Source organism: Gossypium arboreum, chromosome 12 (genome assembly GCF_025698485.1).
Source record: "Gossypium arboreum isolate Shixiya-1 chromosome 12, ASM2569848v2, whole genome shotgun sequence".
Taxonomy (NCBI): Eukaryota; Viridiplantae; Streptophyta; class Magnoliopsida; order Malvales; family Malvaceae; genus Gossypium; species Gossypium arboreum.
The window spans coordinates 10,677,126-10,682,370 of record NC_069081.1 but is presented as its reverse complement, the minus strand read 5'-3'; the positions used below and the strand labels follow the sequence as shown (position 1 = coordinate 10,682,370).

At 37.3% G+C, this 5,245-nt stretch overlaps 1 non-coding gene across 1 annotated transcript; it reads right to left on the bottom strand.

Annotated features, from left to right (window-relative positions):
- Nucleotides 1-703: 703 nt before the first annotated feature.
- On the bottom strand, nucleotides 704-810 carry LOC128286010 (small nucleolar RNA R71). The gene has a single exon (XR_008276557.1). It is a non-coding gene; the product is annotated as a small nucleolar RNA R71 (small nucleolar RNA).
- Between the last annotated feature and the right edge of the window lie 4,435 nt (nucleotides 811-5,245).

Below are 5,245 nucleotides of genomic sequence, written 5' to 3'. Positions count from 1 at the left end.
CAAGTTTTTTTGGCACCGTTGCCGGGGAACTAGGATATTAGGAAAACTCGATTTTTATTACTTTAGCCATTCTACTTTATTTGCAATTTAAATTTTTATTTTCTTTTCTAATTTTTCTTTTATTCGTTCCTGGTAGGTTTTTATAGTGTATGACTAGAAGAAACCAGTTGGGACCATTACTGTTTGATAGTGAGATTGATCGCACAGTTCACAGAAACCGAAGAGAAATAAGGCGAAGCTTACGATACACAGAGGAAGAGCAAGAGGACGATACTTCAACCACAACCAAGAAAATCTGCTACCTCCTGCAATTACTACTAATCAGAATCCTGCTCCACGTACTATGTATGATTATGCTAAACCTTCTTTAACAGGAACTGAATCGAGCATAGTTAGGCCTACTGTTGCTGCAAATAATTTTGAATTGAAACCTAACACCATTCAAATGATCCAACAGTTTGTTTAGTTTGATGGTTTGCAGGACGAGGATCCTAACGCTCACTTGGCAAATTTCTTAGAGTTTTGTGACACTTTTAAAATCAATGGCATTTCTGATGATGTCATTCGCCTTCGGTTGTTTCCCTTTTTGTTGAGGAATAAGGCTAAAAAATGGTTGAACTCATTACCACGAGGGTCAATCACTACTTGAGAACAAATGACCAAAAAGTTTTTATTAAAATATTTTCCGCTGGCTAAAACAACCAAATTAAGTAATGATATCTCTTTTTTTGTACAGATGGATTTAGAAACACTCTACGATGCATGGGAGAGATACAATAATCTGTTGAGAAGGTGCCCTCACCATGGGTTACCACTCTGGCTACAAGTTCAAACGTTTCACAATAGCCTGAATCCTTCGGCTCGACAGATGATTGACGCAGCCACTGGAGGAACTATCAATAATAAGACACTTGAGGATGCTTATGAATTTATAGAAGAGATGTCACTAAATAATTATTAGTGGAAAGTCATGATGAAAAAACAATCGAAAACAACTGGCGATTTTAACGTCGATTCGGTCACCATGCTCTCTAATCAAGTAGAACTTTTGAATAGAAAAATTGATGGTTTTCTTGGTTCTTCACAGGTTCATTTAGTAATGCAGTGCGAAGCAAATGGAGGTGGATCCAGCAATTCAGAATACCCGCCCTATGGCCACAACATGGAGAACGAATAGTTAAATTACATGGGTAATAATCCTCGATCTCAAAATAATCCTTATAGTAATACTTACAATGCAGGATGGAGGAACCACCCAAATTTCTTATGGGGGGGCCAAGGGAATTAGAGACCACCACCAGCTTCAAGCTTCCAACAACAACCTCACCACCAAGAGAAAAAGCCGAACCTTGGGGAGATGCTAACAAAATTCATCTCGGTGTCAGAAACTCATTACAACACTTAAGAATCAGCAAGCGTCGATTCAAGGGCTCGAAACTCAGATAGGACAGCTCACCAAACTAATTTCTGAAAGACCACTAGGAAGTCTACCTATTAACACTGAACCCAACCCAAAAAAGCACATGAAAGCAGTTACACTAAGGAGTGGGAAAGTGTTAGCTGAATCTGAAAAGAAGCCACACAAGAAGCTGACAAAAAGGAGGTCGAACCCGAAAACAATGACAATCTAATGCCAAAAGAATATAAACCACCAATCCTATACCCAGCAAAGTTGAAGAAAGACCGCATGGATGCACAATTTGGTAAATTTCCTGAACTTTTTAAACAACTACATATTAACTTACCTTTTGTTGAAGCTATATCGCAGATGCCTACATATGCAAAATTTTTAAAGGAGCTTCTAACAAACCAAATGAAGTTTGAAGACTTATCTACAGTGGAACTTAATGAGGAGTGTTCAGCCATACTCTAAAATAAACTGCCAACCAAACTGAAAGATCTAGGAAGTTTTACTATTCCCTGCTTAATTAGTAGTTTGAATGTTGAAAAAGCACTAGCTGATTTAGGTGCCAGCATTAATTTGATGTCATATAAAATGTTTAAACAACTTGGTCTTGGGGAACCTAAACCCACTAGGATGAGTATTCAATTAGCTGATAGATCTATTAAATATCCTAAGGGAATTATAGAGGACGTACTTGTAAAAGTAGATAAATTTATATTCCCTGTTGATTTCGTTGTGCTTGACATAGATGCCACTGCTAGGGCTGTAATTGATGTGGGTGATGGTAAATTGGTACTTAGAGTAGGTGACGAAGAGATTATTTTTAAAATTTATGATGCCATGAGATTTTCTAGGGAACGGGATGACTTATGTTATTTTATCCACTCTATTGATCATGCTACTCAAGATTCTTTTTAGGAAATCGTACACAAGGACACGATGGAACTGTGTCTCACCCAAGAAGAGGGGGGTGGATGATGATTCTGAGATAGGAACCGAACTAAACTCCAATGAAACCTCCCCAAAACTAGCAGAATATGAGGGAATTAAGGTAAAAGATGAACTTAAGAAAAAACCCTCTATTGAAGAACCTCCCAAACTGGAACTTAAACAATTACCGAATCACTTGGAATATGCATTCCTTGGAAATAATTCTACATTACCGGTAATTATTGCATCCAACTTGTAACCCAAGGAGAAAGAGGAATTACTCCAAGTATTAAGAAAGCATAAAAGGGCCATGGCTTGGAAAATTTCTGACATTAAAGGGATCAGCCCTTCTTTTTGCACCCATAAAATTTTAATGGAAGATGAATATAAACCATACGTACAAGCCCAAAGACGACTGAACCCCAACATGAAGGAAGTTGTTAAAGCTGAGGTAATTAAACTCCTAGATGCTGGAATTATTTATCCTATTTCTGATAGTTCTTGGGTGAGTCCAGTGCATGTTGTTCCTAAGAAAGGAGGCATGACTGTTGTAGCCAATGAGAAGAATGAATTAATCCCACCAAGGACAGTCACAGGTTGGAGAGTGTGCATTGATTATAGGAAGCTAAATGATGCCACGAGAAAAGATCACCTCCCCTTTCCATTCATTGACCAAATGTTGGAAAGATTGCCAAGGCACATGTACTACTGCTTTTTAGACGGACTCTCTGGCTATTTCTAAATTCTAATAGCTCTTGAAAGACAACATTTACATGTCCATACGGTACGTTTGCTTATCATAGAATGCCTTTTGGATTATGTAATGCTCCTGCTACTTTTCAGCGCTGCATGATGGCCATTTTTGACGAACTCGTAGAAGATGTCATAGAGGTATTTATGGATGATTTCTTTATTTTCAGTAATTCTTTCCATCTTTGCCTCAAAAATTTAAAACGGGTGTTAATAAGATGTGAAGAAACAAACCTTGTGCTTAACTAGGAAAAATGTCACTTTATGATTCAAGAAGGTATTGTGTTAGGACATAAAATTTCTAGTAGAGGGATTGAGGTTGACAAATCTAAAATTGAAACCATTGAAAAACTACCTCCGCCTGGTTCAGTTAAGGCTATTAGAAGCTTTTTAGAACATGCTGGGTTTTATAGAAGATTTATTAAAGACTTTTCTAAAATAGCTAAGCCTTTGACTAAATTACTAGAAAAATATGTGCCTTTTAATTTCGATCAGGAGTGTTTAGAAGCATTTAATAATTTAACGGATAAACTGACTAAAGCTCCAATTATAATTGCACCTGATTGGAATTCACCTTTTGAACTAATGTGCGACGCGAGTGATTTTACATTAGGTGCAGTTTTGGGACAGCAAAGAGATAGACATTTTCAACCTATCTATTATGCTAGTAGAACTTTGACAGCCGCACAAGAAAACTACACCACTACGAAGAAAGAGCTGCTAGCTGTGGTTTTTACATTCGATAAATTTAAGCCATATTTAATATTGTCTAAAGTTGTTGTTTATACTAACCATTCCGCTCTTCGCCACCTTTTGACTAAAACTGATACAAAACCTCGACCCATTCGATAGATCTTATTATTACAGGAATTTAACTTGGAGATTAAGGATAAGAAAGGAGCTGAAAATCTTGCAGCTGACCATCTCTCCAGGCTTGAAAACTCAAGTACCAAAGAGCCAGATAACATTGAAATAAATGATTCATTCCTTGAAGAACAATTTTTTACTATATCTGATTTTGAGGTACCTTGGTTTGTAGATATTGCAAATTTTTAGCCGCTAACATTATCCCAAAAGGGTTGGCACATCAGCAAAAGAAGTGATTCTTCACTGATGTGAAAAACTACTTCTGGGAAGACCCTTTTCTTTTCCGTAAATGTGCAAATCAAATCATCAGGAGATGCGTTACAAGGACAGAAGCATTGAAAATCTTGGAACATTGCCACTTAGGACCGACTAGAGGACATTATGGTGGAAATAAGACCGCACATAAAGTCCTCGAATCAAGTTTTTATTGGCCCACTCTATTCAAAGACGCCAACAGGTATGTTACTTCTTGTGACAAATGTTAAAGGACAGATAATATATCCCAACGTGATGAAATACCTCAAACATGTATGCTCTCATGTGAAATATTTGACGTTTGGGGTATCGACTTCATAAGTCCATTCCCTAGTTCATTCGGGAATAAATACATCTTAGTAGCTATTGATTATATGTCCAAATAGGTTGAAGCCCAAGCTTTACCTACTAATGATGCTAGAATAGTAGTACGATTCCTTAAGAAACTTTTTTCTCGATTTGGTACACCTAGAGCAATTATCAGTGATAGGGGTACTCATTTTTGTAATACCTAATTTGACAAGACCCTTAAGAAATACGGAGTTCATCACAAAATAGCTACCCCTTATCACCTTCAAACTAGTGGCCAAGTTGAAGTAGTGAACCGAGAGCTTAAACGTATCCTAGAAAAGACAGTAGAATGAAATAGGAAGGATTGGGCGATGAAAGTAGATGATGCTTTATGGGCTTATAGAACTGCCTTTAAGACTCCCATAGGAACATTACCTTACAGACTTCTTTATAGGAAAATTTGTCATCTACCGTTTGAGTTAGAACACAAGGCATTCTAGGCCATAAAATTTCTAAACCTTGACTCCAAACTTGCAGGTGAAAATAGGTTGATGCAATTGAACGAGTTAGATGAGTGGCGAGCCAATGCATATAAAAATTCGCGCCTATACAAGGAAGTGACGAAGCGTCGCCACGATGCTCGTTTGAAGCAAAGAAGGCAATTTGAAGTTGGAGATCTTATCCTGTTATATAACTCGAGGCTCAAATTGTTTTTTGGAAAGCTTAAATCACAATGGTTAGGTCCTT